The sequence below is a fragment of the Halichoerus grypus genome, chromosome 1 (genome assembly GCF_964656455.1).
Source record: "Halichoerus grypus chromosome 1, mHalGry1.hap1.1, whole genome shotgun sequence".
NCBI lineage: Eukaryota > Metazoa > Chordata > Mammalia > Carnivora > Phocidae > Halichoerus > Halichoerus grypus.
In genome coordinates this window covers 189730153-189747446 of record NC_135712.1, presented here as the reverse complement: position 1 = coordinate 189747446, position 17294 = coordinate 189730153, and positions in this window count along the sequence as shown.

Here is a 17294-nt window from a genome sequence, read left to right as displayed (position 1 = left end):
TCACTACAGGATGTGTTGAAAATACTTGGGTCTCAGGTTAATGTAAATGATGAAATATTAATGTATTTGAATAATTCTAATATATTTTCATTTCCTCCTGGATATTGGTATTACAATAAAAATAACGCTTTAATGTCTATGATTTTACAAAGTTAGACCCCTACCTCACACCATATACAAAATAGATTACAATTGTAAGACAAGTCAAATAAAAGTTTAAGAATACTGATACAATAAAATATTCAGCCATAAGAAGGAATGCAGTACTGATACCTGCTACAACTTAGATGAAATTTAAAAATGTTGTACTAAGTAGGAGAAGCCAGACTCCAAAGTTTACACATATGATTCCATTTACATGAAATGTCCAGAACAGACAAATCCTTTGAGACAGAAAGCAAATTACTCATCACCAGGGGCTGGAATGAAGAGGGAATAGAAAATAACTGCTAATGGATATGCGGTTTCCTTTGGGGTGATGAAAGTATTTTGGAATTAGATTGAAGCAGTGGTTGCACAATATTGTAAATCTTCTAAATGCCATGAAAAATGCACAATGGTTAATTTTATAAGAATTCCATCTCAATTTTAAAATGTTTAAAGGTATTAGAAAAAAATATAGGGTAATATTTTATAATCTTGGGGTGGAGGAGTATTTTTTAAGTAAGGCAGAGACCTCAAAGCCATCAAGCAAAAAAGGAACCAATTTGTACATATGAATTAAAAGCATCTGTATTGCCAAAGATACCATAACCAATGTAAAATAGACAAAGAGCATTCCAGAAGAAAGTGCCAGGAGACATTCAAGACTCAGAAATTTTCAGATATCACTGAGGGCTTGGACATCACCCTACCCTATAACTGATCTGATGCTTAAACCCCTCCTTCCATATCCAGTATCTCAGGATGCATTCCATCCTGGGGAGTTCCTCCCTTCTGCAGATGGCCTAGTCCATATTCAAGTAGCTCTACTGTCTTGAAAATGTTTTCTTATGTTGAGTCAGATTGTCCTGCCTAAGGATCCCAGTAGCTGAAATGGTTTTAGAGCACAGGCCTTACATTCAGAGAGATTCAGGTTTGTGCCCTGACTCACCATTTACCACTCTGTAATCTTGTGCAAGTTGCTTAACCATTCTACACCTCTACATTCCTTCATCTGTAAAAAGAAGGTCATGTGTCCCTCACTGAGATAGTCAGGAGAATTAAGTTAGATCATGTCTGCCAAATGCCTAGCAGAGATCTTGGTACATTTTAGGCTTCAGTAAATGGTGGCTGCTTTGATTAGTTCCAGAGACACAAACAGAAAATGGTTTCAGTCCTAAAACATGGCACTTTTGATTCACTCATTCACTCTTTCCTCCCTCCCTCCCTCCCTCCCTCCCTTCCTTCCTTCCTTCCTCCTTCATCTAAAGACCTTACCTTGGCTACAAGGTCCTATATACAATCAGGCTTCACACCGCCCAATCTTTCTGCTAACTCTCTTACTTTACCGCTCACCCGTTCTCCCTTCTGACTTGTCCATTTTAGCCACATTGGCCTCCTTGTTTTTCCCTCAACATATTGGGCATGCTCCTACCTCAGGGCCTTTGCTCTTATTGTTGGTTCTTCCTGGAATACTCTTCTCACCAGTCACTCACTTCCTTCACTTATGTGTTCACATGTCAGCCAACAAGAGAAGCTGTCCTAGACCATAGTGGTACCACCCATCATTCTCAGTCCTCCTCACTCTGTCTTATTTTTCTTCAAAGCACTGGCATCTATCTATTTGTTTATTGTCTGCCTCCCTCAATTAGAATGTAAGCCTCATAATGATAGGGACTGTTTTTTCTCCTTTGTGGTTTCCAGTACTTGGAGAAGAACCTGGCATACAGTAGGCACGCTATAAATAATGGTTTGGTGAATATGTTAACCAAAATATGTGAGTACTTACTGTGAGCCAGGTGCGCTCATGCAGAGGAGAACAGCAAGGTGCTTTCTGCTTCAGTTATAGCAATCCTATCCTGACACAACATGGTTTTAACAAGCCAGCTAGCAGACTGTCATAGTAAATGTTGTTTATGTACAAGGCATCTTTATGCTGAGGGTAATAAAACAGCCCTACAGTGCCAAAATCCTCAAGTTGAGTGACTGGTTAACTGTTACACCATAAATAATTTGAGTTGGCGAGAAATATTCTCACTTCAGTGTGAGGCAGTATTCTGTCACTTCTCTGGATTCCATCTGACACGTTGGATTATTATAGATTAAATAAGCAATCCTAAATCCTACTGTGGCCTAGCAGCACAGGCCTGAGACAAAGGGGATGGGACCCAAAAAAACAGGGGGTGTGGCGATGTGGCCATGGTCAGGCTCACAAGCTATATTCATTATGTGTATTTGTGAAGGCAACAACACTTAACCCCTGCTTTGTCCCCCTCGGGGTGCACTGAGCATGCTGTGATGACAAGGGCACTCACGGTGACTGTCCCCAGGGACTGGAAAGTGACTCTCCATTCTCTCCTGCTGCTACTTGTGGCCATGTCTTCACACCAAACTGCTGACTTGACAGTGAATGTTTCATGTAGGCAGCATTTTCAGCATTTCAGAGTTGGAACAAGACAGACCTGGATTTGATGCCAGGCTCTGCTGTCTTCTAGCTATGTGACCTTGAACAAGTTAGTTGACCTTTCTAAGCCTCTGTTTCTACAACTCTAAAAGGGGATGAAAATTCTGATTTCATTATTAAGGAATAAACACGATAATGCACATAAAGCATTTGGCAAGGTGCCTGGCACCTTGCAAGGGTCCAGTTATCACAATTGTGGTTGTTCAAATGATTTAAGAATCTCCTCCCATGTCCTAAATGGATGTTTGTTTGCTTGTATGTCACATAAGAGGAACATGATACAATGCAAGACAGATGTGGGAATGTTTCACTGACTTCCTAACACCAGAAAACAGTGTAATTAAAATAGTCTTCAGGAATGCATTCAGGGAGCAAAGAATCCCTGTGGAATAAATATGACTCAGTGATGCTCCCAGTCAGTTATATGCCAACCAATTCCATTAAAGTTTGAACCATGTCAAATTAGTGATTCACAGTTATGGGATGGACATGGTCTAGCAAGACAGCCAGCCTAGAGGTTGGAGGATGAAGGCTCTACATCACCCCTATATAGCCTTGGGAGGCCCCTTCTTCTCTGAGCCTGTTTTCTCAGTTGTACATTATAGGCATGCCATCCAGACATTTCACTTTTAAACAGCCCTAGAATAGCATGTACCCTAGATGCCCGTTATTAGAAACAGACCCAATACCTAAATTACTCCTTGTAATGAAGAGATCTCTAGTATGCATTCTAATAATTGAGGATTACTATTAAAATAGGATGCAGCACATGGCAACAGGCAGGAACATCAGCACTTTTGTTCATTTCTCTTCCCCCTCTGGAGAATTGAATTATCTGAAAGGTGAATTGTTTGAAAATGCCCACGTTTGCATACAGACTTTGATTTTATTCCTGTATTTATTCTAGTTTGGTGGTCCTCAAGCTGTAGTTTGTAGAAGATTTGCTATAGACCATTAATGATATAAAGTAAACATTTTCTACTTCCTAGGTATTTAAGGGATTTTTAATAGTATTTTGCCCAACACACATTTTTTTGTCTGACTTTAGAACATAACCTCCCAGTAGTGTAGGGCCCCACAAGGAAAAGAAAACACTGCACCAGATTGTTTCTATTGTTTCTTTCCTGCCTGAAAATAAAGGTGATGGTGTAGGGGCTATTTTAGAGGAAGATACAGAAAATCAAATTAGGTCATATCCGTAAAACCACCTGGCAAGCTGTTTCAAAGGAATGTTAGTTGCTGGAACTGCCTGGGGGCAGGTTGTAACACAGATATTTTTGAAGCATCTGAGCTGCACCCCAGATCTGCAGCTGGGATGGGAGAGTGACCTGGATAGGGCTGGCTTTGAAAATGCTGATGGAGGAGGCACAGTTGCAGGAGATAGGGGCGGCCGGCCTGAAGAGCAGAACTGGGAAAGGAAGGTGGGGTGTGAACACTGCTGGCAGGAACCTATAGGGCTGGGCAGTTGAAGAAGGGTTCTATTACTTTTTCCCTAGCCCCAGAGGGCTAGGAATTCGGGAGGTGGGTGAGTATGGGAGAGTCCTCAAGAATCTATCCTAAAACCTGGGTGTGTGGCTCCCAGGCATCTAATGGACATGTGTCCCCATAACTGTCCCTTTCTCTTCCCAAGAAGAACCCTGTTCAATCACAGGTGTGGGCATGTGCCAAGAGGGGACCTCAGCCCCATAGGGAGCAGAACCTTAGAGGGCCATTGAGGCCAGTCCCTGTCACATAGCAGCATGTCTTGCCAGGTTGTCAGGGTCTGGATACTTGGACACCCCTCTGATTTGAGCTCTCCAGAGAGTTCTAGGCACTGTCACGGCAGATCTTCTGATATGGGATCAAGTCCTATTTGCTAATTCCTAGCTCTGTCATGTGGAGATGTGAATAACAGCATGCAACTGTGGTAGGAAAATGAGCTTCTCAGCATTCTGAACAGAGCTTGCGGCAGACCTACCATTCAGGATGAGGGGGACGCTTCTCTGAGACTGGGTTTGGTTCAAGAACCAGCGGAATCCAATGTTTATACGCATTCCTGCAAACAGAAGCACAAAAGTTGTTACATACTCCTTGAAGTGGTGACATAAGCACCAAATGTAAAAGGGCTGTGGCCTGACTCTGTGTGTGTGTGTGTGTGTGTGTGTGTGTGTGTGTGTGTTGAGGTAGGGCATCTCTTCGTGCCAATCCAAGGTCCCCCAGAAACACTATACTGACTCCATGGGTTGGTATGAAAATTAAATGAAACCATGAAAATAAAGCATTGAGCATGGTCTCTGGAATACAGAAAGTGTCTAATTAATGAGAGTTTTTGCTGTTGCTGTTCATCCAGTGGAATTTGCTGGGAGGGGAGAGTGAGTTGAAAGAAGATAAACCAACCCAGTTAAGGATCTGATTCCCCTCTCATTACCTAAATCCCTGAGGGCCAGGAAAGCCAACACTCTGGTGTCTGTCTAGAATGAGGCTCAAGCTCAAGATCCCTTTTCTTTCCTTAAGTTGTGACCTCTCTTACTTAGCCTTGAAAGATGTTTAGCAGAGTTTGGGAGAGAGTTGAGCAGAGTGGCCCCCATGAATCTCAAATGGCAAACACCCCCTTCATCCCAGGACTGACTCTGCCTGTGTGTTCCATCACTTGTCACCTGTTTTTCAGAAATGAAGAAGTCTTTCCCCTCATCCCGTGACTTCAGGAATTCCTTTCATAGTTCAGTGCCTGCATACATGACATGAAATGGTGTTACCATTATCTTTTATTCTGCTGAAACACAAACACAAACCAGACCCAAGGCCCATGCATTTCTTGCTAGCCTATCAGGATGTGCTGTCTCCTCAGACTGAACTGACAATATAAAAGGCTTTGCCCTTGTCTGTTTGCTGGTTCAGTCTCTGACAGCAGTATCTTGTTCCCAGGCCACGGACTTTTTCCTGGCAGTCCAGGTCATAGCAGAAGCAGGAGCTGACATGGAATGCATACAGAACCCAGACAGGTCCATCTTCCAGTTGACAGGTATCCAGCCCATCAAACTCCTAGGAAATCTCTTTCTTAATATCTCTTCTTTATTGGTTAAGTGTTTGAATTGGGTTATAAGCAACGGAGCCCAAGTCTGGCTGAACTATGCAAAAGATTAGCATTGACTGTAAGAAAAGAAGGGTGGCTCTCAGAATTGAGAAAAAAGGACAGGCAGGCCTCAGAAAGGACAGACTGGAACAGGCACGGGGTTGAGTTAGCAGAAGGGCAGCCATTGGGGCGTATCTGCGCCATGCTGCTCATGATCCAGGTTCCCTGGAGATAGACTGATTGACCCAATGGGTTCACAGGCCCAGTGGACAGTGGAGTTGTCCCCACAAGAAATCATATTACTGTTACCAGAGAGGCAGTGAAGGGGCTGACCAGAGAAGGCAAGGGACAGCAACCAGCCCTTGCCCTGAGATTCTCTGGTGTCATTCAGCACATATCCTCCAGACCAGGTCAACCGGGACAAGGGGAGGAACACTTTTCAGTGCCGCCATCCCTCAGAGAAGGTAGGGATGTTCCATGGGGCCCGAGCAGTCTTCAAAAGGGGGACCTAAATTTCTGTACATTCCACATCACTCCCTCAAGCCCCACAGGACTTAAATCTGTTGTCAATTTCTTTCTATCTAACCTCAACCTCTTTGGCTGTTGACTGAAAAGCTTTCTCATGAAACACAATCTACAGGGCAGGGTGGATCAGGGGAAGGAATCCTATGTTTACAGCCCAAAGGTCTGCCTCTCTTCTGAACCTGTTTTCTGGTATATGAAACGGGAAGGGCCATTTCCTGTGCCACCTCACAGGAAGGAGGAGAGAATGAGTGTACTTGAAAATTCTTTGCAAACTGGGAATGTGATGTGTCTGTGAAGAGAAAACCTGATCAATATTCAGGAACAACAGTGAGTGTGGATGTGTTTCATCAAAAGACAGGCCATCTGGAGAACAGTGGAGGAAAGAAGCAGCAATACAAGTAAGTGTCCTATACCTGAAGATCAAATTTCAAGAATTTTTTAGGGATTCAAGCAAATACTGGAAAGCACAAGAGGGGAGGAACAAAAGAAGAAATTAATTTGAGATAAAGAGCTTAGGAATCAGATATCTTCCATTCGTGTGTTTGTTTATTCATTTAATAAACTGAGTACCTGTTACTTGACAGACATGAATTCAGGGGAGACAGAGATGAATAAAGGCTAATTTCCTTTCTAAAGTCCTAAGAAGCAAGGAAGAAAGTTGGGAGTTGTGTCCCTAAGGAATATTTATAGGGTATGCTAAAATAGAGGCAGTCATCTTGATTTCTTTTTTAAGAAACAGGAAAAAAAGAGGTGATAGAAAATATTGAGATGCCTTAACACCTTGGCTTTTTGGTCTGTGAACCTCTAAGGCAGAACCTGAGTTCCCTCCCCAGAGGAGGATCCCTGAGGGCAATTCTTTCATTCACTAAGAATTATCAAGTTCCCATAAAGTCAGGGGTAAGTCATCCCAGCTTTAGAGGCTGAATGAAAATTTGAATAAATTTCCCTTGTCTTTGAAGCTAAACAAAAGTGCCCTAACTTTGGAATCAACTGTAATATTAACACCCATGGCGGGGTGGTGTGTGTATAATGTATGAGTGAGTGGATTTCTTTAATTAAGAAATTAGCATAGATTGGACTGAAGTGTATCTTGATCTAAAGAAAGCCATTGGGGGGTACCTGGGTGGCTCAGTTGGTTAAGCTTCTGCCTTTGGCTCAGGTCCTGATCTCAGGATCCCAGGATCTAGCCCTGAGTTGGGCTCCCTGCTCAGTGGGGAGTCTTCTTCTCACTCCCCCTCTGTTCCTCCTCCCTCCTGCTTGTGTTGTCTCTTTCTCTCTTATGTTGTCTCTCTCTCTCAAATAAATAAAATCTTAAAAAAAAAAAAAAAAAGAAAGCCATAGGAACCCCAAGCTAGTTTTTGCAGGTCTCATTCTGTCTAGAGGCGAAGACTCAACTAAGAGAGATGATTTTAATTTCCATGTTGTTAAGGAAACATTTAGGGTCACTATGTACTTATCAGAAGCAGTTAACAATTGACAATCACTGTAATTGTTCAGCGACTTTTTGAGAATGAATCTAACTGCCTCTATAATACCTTTGATCATGCCATTTCTCTAAGAATGGAGATGATTGATTGTTCTATTATTTGACCAACCAAAACTCATGACAGGCAACGTCATATATGTGTCTTTATAGTTTCTGGTCTAATGAAAATTGTAATTAAACCAAAAGGAACTTTCACAAATGAGTGCTTAGGGACTGATGCAGAAAACTTTTAGAAGTGTGTGTGTGTGTACGTGTGTGAGTATCTGTTTAACCAAGGCAATTTGGACCAGCTAAAGAATCCCTTGACAGTGTTAAACCACACAATAAATTAGAGCGAGTTGTCTTCTGTAGCTTCATGTGAGTGATATGAGCATATTGACAGTAGAATTGAGCCTGTGGGATGGGAATGTGATAACAGGACTCCTTACAGTAAGATGCTTGTGATTGCAACATTTTAAATGGAATGTTTAATTACCTTTGGCTCTTTTCCTTTTCTAATCTCCCCTCCCCTCTCCTTTTGGCCCAGTAGGGAAATATTATAACACAATGAAGAATATTTTAGAGAAGTAGGGGAAAAAATAAAAGCCCTTAAAAAAAAAGAACAAATTAGCACATTAATGCTCCAAACACAAGTAAAGCCCATTATCCTTTTATATTTAAAATCAGTTTGCCTTGTTGTATTTGACTACTATTTTATCACAAATAATCACCTCAATTTGGTGCCTTCTGTATTCTTCAATCCATTGCAACTAAAATCCCACTTAAGATTTTAAGTAAATGAAAAATTCCATCAACTTGCCGAGAGTGTGGTCTCATTTAGTGTTAATGGAATTTCATTTTACGCAACCTTATGGATATTCTGATTTGCTAGTTTATTCACTTTAAGTGGGCAATGGAAGCTCAAGGATGTTAACATAAAGCAAATCAAACATGACAGTTTTTACTATGCTTTTACACTGATGTTTAAAGTCACAAAATAACATCCTTTAAATTTTGGCAAAAACAATTCTCATGAGAACTTCCCTGTGTATGGGTGAGACAGCTGACCTTTCGGGGATATTCACTCTCAATATTTGAGCAACCAACATACGACATAAAAATATCCACTGCCAGCTCACTATCATCCCCTGCAAATTCCCCTCCAGAGATTCCCCAGATCATAAGGAAGAGGCAGTGGTGCTGAAACTCAGTGATGAATTCCATGGGCCACTGAGGCTCAGCGACTTAAAAACTTGGCTGTTTCTTCCAGGCACAGTGGGGCAAGTGACAGCAGTTCTCTCTCTTGACCAGGATAGGATTGTGGTAATTGTTGGGAATGCTGTTAATCAAACTGTTACTAGCTTGGAATATTTATGGTCTTTCAAGTCTCATTTGTGTAAGGAAGTTACCTGTTCCCAGCTTCATCAGCCATGTGGCCAGCCCTTCCCACAAATGAGAGATGTTTTGGGGAAGGAAATAAAAGCTGTCTCGGGATGTTTCAGAGAAGCCATGAAGTGGATGAACCTTTGTGATGCGCCCTAGAAAGTCCTAGCCTGATGTTCCTGGAACAGATTCATAGTCTGTTGCTCACAGGTCTCTCTGCTACTGTTGACTTTTCTAGATAAAACAACGGAAATGAAGCCACTTCACAGTCTTACTTGTCCAGATTCTGGACTCAAGTTTGGGATTCAGATAAAAATTTCAAAGGCTTTTCCTGTTTCTAAAGTTGCTTACCAAGGAATATAAGATAGGTTTAAACATGCAATTTGTGTTCTCATAATGAGATATTTCTATAAGAGGTACAATGAGGCAGGACGGTTGAGACCAAGCTTTGCCATATTATAACTTTGGATCTCAGCTTCCTCCCCTGTAATGTGATTCAGTGAGATGTCATGGAGACGTGAAGTGACAGTTCATATCATTGAAGGAGAAAGAGTGGCTGGTGCACTGGGCTGACAGCCAGGAGACCTAGACTCCACTTTGGCCCTAGAGAGCTGGCTCTGGGTCTTGGGAGGCTACTTCATTTCTCTGAACTTTTTCTTCATTTTTCCAAATGAGAGGCTGGGACCAGGTGTCCCTGCTCATCTGGTGACTGTTACCATTTTTTATCCACTCTGCTTGGAAAGTCAAATTTCTGAGTCCTTAGTGTTTTCCAGTGGGTGGAGTGGTGGTGGAGCAGCAGCGTTTTGGAATCAGTTGTGTCTGAGTTCAAGTTTGGGCCTCACTACTCTTTTTTTTTTTTTAAAGATTTTATTTATTTATTTGACAGAGAGAGGCACAGCGAGAGAGGGAACACAAGCAGGGGGAGTGAGAGAGGGAGAAGCAGGCTTCCCGCCGAGCAGGGAGCCCGATGTGGGGCTCGATCCCAGGACCCTGGGATCATGACCTGAGCCGAAGGCAGACGCTTAACGACTGAGCCACCCAGGCGCCCCTGGGCCTCACTACTCTTAGCAATATGGCAGTGGGTAGATACTTAGCATCTCCATGCCTCTGTTTCCTCCTACATGGAGATCATGATGATGTCTTCTCATAGGCTGACAGGAGGATGAAACTTAAATTAGTAGAGGCAAGGCACTTAGTACAGTGCCGGCCACATAGTATGTCTTAGTTTCTTGGGGCTACCTTAACAAATTACCACAATCGTAGATGCTTCAAACAACACACATATATTATCTCATGATTTTCTATGTTAGAAGTCTGACATGGGGGGCGCCTGGGTGGCTCAGTCAGTTAAGCATCTGCCTTTGGCTCAGGTCATGATCTCGGGGGCCTGGCATTGAGCCCGGCATTGGGCTCCCTGCTCAGTGGGGAGTCTGCTTCTCCCTCTGCCTCTGCCCCCCTTGTGCTTGCTTACTCTCTCTCTCTCAAATAATCTTAAAAATAAAAAAAAGTCTGACATGGGTTTCAGTGGGTTAGAATCAAGCTATTGGAAGGCTGTGTTTCCTTTTGAAACCTGTCACGAGCTGAGTTGTGTCCCCCAAAATTCATATGTTGAAGACCTAACCTCTAGCATCTCAGGATGTAATATTTGGAGATAAGGTCTTTAAAGAGGTGATTATATTAAAATGAGGCTGCTAAGGTAGGTTCTAACCCAGTCTGGTTGGTATCCTTCTAAGAAGAGGAAATTTGGACATACGGAGAAATGCCAGGGATGTGCGTACACTGAGGATGCCCATGTGAGGACATGGCAAGAAGCCACCATCTGCAAGCCAAGGAGAGAGGCCTCCGGAGAAACCAAACTTGCTGGCAATTTGATCTTGGATTTCCAGTCTCCAGAACTGTGAGCAGATAAATGACTATTGTTGAAGCCACCCCAGTCTGCAGAATTGTATTATGGCAGCCCTACCAAACCAACACAGAACCTCAATGGGAGAATCTATTTCCTTGTTATTTCCAACTTTTAGAAGCCACTCATATTCCTTGGCTTGTGGCCCTCTTGCTCCATCTTCAAAGCCAGCAACAATGGGTGGAGTTCATCTCACACTGCAATACTCTGACCTCCTCTCCTGCCTCTCTCTCTACCTATCAGGATGTTTATGATTACATTAGGTCCATCTGGATAACCAAGCATAGTCTCCTTGTCTTAAGGTCAACTAATTAGCAAGTTCCATTTTTGAACTTAATTCTCCCCTGTCATGTAACATAACATATTCATAGGTTTCAGGGATTAGCATGTGGACATTTGGGGGAGGGGTGCATTATCCTGCCTACCACAACGTTCAGTTAATTTTAGCTATTGTATGGAATGGAAATTTTGCCCCAGCTTTACTAACTTCAGCACTGGAATGGAAATTACCAAAGAATTAAATTTCACTGAGTAGAAACTGGGGAATCATGCTCATTCCGTAGTTTGCCTTTGCTTCCTCCAGTACAGCACAAGCTTCTGCTGACATAGGACTCCTGGTGCACAGAGTAAGTGATGTTCCAATGAGCTGGAATTTTAGCATTCTGATTCAGCTGATATTTCTAGCAAACTGTTGACCTAGTACTGTTTATTTAGGGTTTTTTTTGGTCTTGGTGGAGTGGCAATTCAAGTCAAAATTTGTCATGCCATTTCTCATACATCTGCTGCTTTTACCTTTAGAAAAGGAGGTTTCAGTGTTTATGGGGCGACCAAGGTTTTATGGCTTCCATTGAATATTTGGCCTCAATGTGTTCAGAGAAACAAAAAGCTCAGATTTTAGAAAACCTGATGATTGTATCCTTCAAAAGTGCTCCTAGGCCTAAGTGGCAGAAATGCAACTAAAAGTGGCTTAATCTGAAATGGGAAGTTGTTAGTTAATGTAACTACAAAATTTTGAATGGATCTGAGTCCGAGTTTGACTAGATCCAGGGACTGCACAGTATTGGGAGGATTAGAGTCTCTCTATCCCCATCTCTATGCTTCCTTTGCACCTACATTGGCGTCACTCCAGGGAGAGACCCCTCAGAACTCTGGGCCCTGGCAATTCTGGCCTCGGATTAGCCTTATGGCAAGCAAATCCAGTGCAGACAGAGCTCTTCTTCCTCCAAAATCCAAGCCAAGTCATCGGATTGAGTTTTCTTAGATCAGTTTATGTCATGAGACCACCTCCAAACCAAATCAGTCTGACCAGGAGACACAGTGCAATGCTTGGCCAGGCTGAGGTCAAGGCCACCCTGGAGGCCTGTTCAGCTCCACCCCAAATACATGGATGGAGAATGAGGAAAATGATTCCCAAGGAAAATCAAAATGACGTTTCCAGAAAAGGAGTATTAGATATGCAGTATGCAAAATTAAGTGATGTCCATCTCAGGTGAGGTTTTTATTACTTCTCTGGAAAATGGAGCTTGTTATGTCTTCTGTCTTATTTGGGCACAAAGCATCCCCTGCTGGAAACTGGAGAGGCTCTCCCAGAAATGTATGGGTGTTGGGACAAATGACACAGACACCAGAAGATGTGAAATAATGTTTATTAATCACATATAAATAGCCATAGGATTTCCTGAGAAGGGCTCAGATTCTACTCAGAAGGAAGCAAGAAGAAGGAGGGAGAATCAGGTGGCTTTGGAGTTTTTTGGGTATTTAAGGGATAGGGTTGGGGTAAGGATTTCCTGTAAAGGCTGGGGTTGAGTAGTGTGAAAGCCCGTTCCAGGGCCTGAGCTTCCTCATGGACTTGCCCAGATGTGGGGCAAGTCATAAACGGGGAGGAATGGGGTCTGAAAGCTATCAATGTCAAACCTCAAAAATGGACTTAGACTCTTAATTATACTTTCTTCCCCTACTTTGAGGAAAAAACAAAAACAAACCCATAGAAGTCAAGGGTTTGAAATTCTGCCTACCTAAAACAAGCCTTGACTCCCAGCATTTGTTTCTGATCAGTGTTGGAAAGGGAACATATGGAAATTTTCCAGGCCACTTCCTATTAGTGGGTCTTATAATACACATAGGAAATGGGTATGCTTTGCACATGTGAGTTTCAAACAATAAGCAACAACAATGTATCTTTCCTCAAAGGAAAATGGTTATCATGGAGATAAAGCAAAGATAGCACTAAGCTCTGGTGGCTGCATGCTTGGCATGGTGCTAGGATTGATATTTATAGAGATAAATAAAGCCTAATGTTCCTGTCCACAAGGAGCAGGTGAGGTGGTTCATGAGATCACTGCACAACTCCAAAGAGCCCCTAAGTGCGAGCGGGGTCTTGCAGCTTACATACAAGTGGTGTAGGAGGTGGTGACACATTATTTCTGACTGAGGACATATTGCTACCAGGGGATGTTTTAAAAAGGTGATTTTTCAATATGATGCTTGACAAGCTAGAAGCATGTCGATGCTCTTAAGACTGGATGGATAGATAGAACAGGTTAAAAAAATATCAATTATATGACCATGCAAAAGAGCAAACTAGTGTACTCCACATCCTGAAGGAATCTCACAGATAGTTCATTGAGCAAAAAAGGCCATTCAGTATGATTCCATGCATATGAACTTCAAGAACAGGCAAAAGTAATCTATGAGAATAAACATAAGCAATTACTTCAGGGTAGATGTGGGTAGTGACTGGGAAAGTGCACAAAGTAGCCTTTGGGAGGTGGAAAAGGAGCTGTAAATGTTCTCATCCTGACTTGAGAGAGGTTACAAGGGTGCATATATGTAAACATTCATAAACTGAGCTTTAAGATTTGTCACTTAACTGTATGTGCATTTTATCTAAATGAAAAGGAAAAAAAAAAAAGGCAGAAATACCCTAACAGTGAAAGCCAAACTTATATGCATGTGGAAGGCTGAATAACGGCCCCTGAAAGATGTCCACGTCCTCATCCCTAGAATCTGTAAACATATTACCTTAGGTGGCAAGAGAGACTTGACAGATCATGATGATTTTGAGGATCTTGAAATGGGGAGTTTAACCCAGATTATCCAGGTGGGTCTGATGTAATCATAAGGGGGCATTGTAAAAGGGAAGCGGGAGAGTCAAAAGCAGAAGGGGGAAATGGGAGAAAAGAAGGAGAGGTGCTAGTGATGATCTCTGAAGATGGAAGAAGGGGCCATGAGGCCAGGAATACAGGTGGTCTCAAGAAGATGAGAAAAAAACAAGGAAACAGATTCTCCCTAGAACCTCCAGAAGGAATGCAGGCCTGATTTTAGTCCACTAAAACTGATTGATTTCAGACTTCTGACCCACAGAACTATAAAATAATAAATTTGTGTTGTTTTATTCCACTAGGTTTATGATAATTTGTTACAGCAGCTGTAGGAAACTCATACAGTAAAAATTATTTGGCAAGGAGAGAATTACACCTGTATGCTCTTTCTAATCTCAATTCATCTTCATAACTGCCCTTTGAGGCTGATACCATTATTTATCATCATTTTTTAAAGGAGAAAAGTGAGGCTCAGACAGTTAGGTGTCCCCCAAATAAAAGAAGTGGAGAAGCCATGATTTGGGTGCAGGCTCTAGAGCTCAAGATTTTCATCAGTCAGTTTTGCCCTTGCCAAGCAGAAGAGCCAACAGCAGCAAAGCTGCAGAGGTCATGGTTTGGAGGAAACCAGAGTGCAAACCATGTCCCAGGAGCAATCCCATGGCTTCCTTTCTAGTGGGCATGTTCTGCCTGCAGAGCTCTAAACCTGGCCTCCTCCACAGTCCATGGCCATGAGGAAGACAGTATGGATTTGTCAGGTTGCTATAAAAGCTTTGGTGACTGGAGACTTGTTTCAGGACCATGGCGAGCAGTTGAAATATTTCACTTGTGCCCACTGGGCATCACATTTCATGAAGATGGCGTTAACTAAGTTCACTAAAAAATAAGTCTCTCCCTGAATGTCCTGTACTGAGCTGCTGCTGTCACTTATATTCATGGACACACATGTATATGTGTTTGGTTTTATTAGGGAGTTATACCAACTTATTGGCCTTGTCTCCCCAAATCCTAGGAGTCTACCAGACCCATCTTTATTTTCCAAATGGGTAGTCAGAAGATTGTTCAACTGACCTATATAGAGAATTACATCAAGTAATACAGGAGCCAAACCTGTGATGCTGGTTTTTGGAGCTCCACATTCAATGCAACTGAGAATAGGATATGACTTGCCCAGTTAACTGAAGGAAGTGCTCATTTTTCTCTAAGCCTTTTGAATATTTTTGCCAGATGATGGCTCTGCTCTCTACTTTGCTCAAAGAAACACACTTGTTAGGACTGAGGGCTTTGGGGGCAATCTGAATACCAGCTCCATCTCCTACCAGCTGTGTGACCATTGCAGGCCACCACCCTTCAATATATGTCATGTATCTGAAACAGAATGTTTTTACTGTTCCAAACTCAGAAAGGTTGTCAGATCTTTCAAGAACTTCAGAGATCATCTAGTCCAATTTCTACATTTTATAGGTGGAGAAATTGGGCCAAGAACAGAGGTGAGTAGGCAAATGGCCAAGAGAGGAGTGGGTGACCATTCCAACTGTATGGACAACTGTCAGTGCAAGGTTGGCTGATTATGAAAAAAGCATTACCGTCAGAAGCATTTCCGGTAGACTATTAAGATCTATGATATGGTAATCATTTGAACAACTATGGTTATTAGTCTTATTTGCAGACACCGTGTTCAATTATGCAGAGCATTCAAGTGCAACAGTCCCATGGAAATTTCTCAGCCATCAGTGCAGAGAGACTATTTTAAATGAATATATTCAGTGGTTTCCTCAGACCTACTTATCATACACAGGAGACCAACTTCCCATGGAAAATCAGTTCACTACAAGGGGAGGCATGGGAGCTTTAAAACACTTCTTATTGCACAGTAGCCAAATAGTTTTTTGAAAAAATAATCTTACCCTCTTGCCTTCCAGGCTGTCCAGAAGGCTTATGCAAATCTCCAAGTAAGCAGAGGTTAGTTTCTTGGACTTGTCCTAGGGAGCATCCCTATACAGAGAAATCAATACCTCATTATCCATGGAGCCCTCCTGATGCTCACAGGCTGGTTTTATGTATTTATTTGCAATGTGAAGGGAAGCAGGCCTAAAATAAATACTTATATAGAGACCACAGCATGCATATCACACACATACCCAATTCAATAACTACATTATATGGACACTCCTCTGGAAATCTCAGGACTCAAAATATTCTGTTGGATTTCAGACACCTGCCAGAATCACTGCTCTCACTATTGGAGAATTTTGCCAAAACTTGCCAACATTCTCCTTTTTCTGGTTGTGTTTTCTCATATCTCTGCTGTGGACTGTGACTAAGCCAGGGCCCCTCTAATGAGTCTTGAATGAGGCCTCTTCCCATGGGGAGCTTGTCAAAGTTTAGGAAGGTTTGACCATAGAACAAAAAGGACAGGGCATCCTACCTGGGACTTGGAGGGTATTTTTCAAAATGATTTCAAACTGGCCTAAGTGGTACAAGAGGGTGAGGGATGGGGCTTGGGGTTGACCTCTCAGTTGAACAAAATGCATTCTACTGATGAGTGTGGCTTCAGTGAAAGACCAGAAGGCAAAGCTCTGGATTTGGCTTTGTGTCATAGGGTAAAGGGTTTTCAGTTCCCTAGGCCCAGAGCCTGGAATGATAAGCTTTCTAAGCCTGTGCACTCGGCTGAAGAAAAGACTCTGCAGCCAGAACAGAAAATTTTTTTTAAAAAAGAGCCTTTACTGCAGATTCCTTTTAGCCTAGAAAGGATTTCATTCAATGAAGAGTCCATGAATGGGACCTCTGGGGATACGCCTTAAAATAGATCTGGATATTCACACATGGCCTGTCCTTTGGATAAGCTCACACACAGATTTTAGAACTACCTTTACCATAAAGATCACATCTTTTTATACCTTCACATGCTCCCTCTGTCAGCCTCTAGCCTTGGTCTGCCCATTGCATTAGGGATTCTTGAGGTTTTCTTAGCAAGTGAAGAATGGTGATAGGATGTCTCCCATTACCCAGGAGCTTGTCCACCTTATGAATATACCACTTAGTTTGGATGCACTGGTATAGCTTTTCAGTCCTGGAGAAAAGACATGGGAATACTTATTATTCTAAGGACATTTTTTTTTTTAGTTCAGTTGAGCAGTTGCTCTGTCCTTTAAGAAGTCCTGTGCTCCAAGTTTGCATCCCACTTAATGTACAAAGGCAGCTCTGGGATAGTGGATGAGAATACTGTACTGCTGTTAGTTCTTTATTCATTTATTCAATGA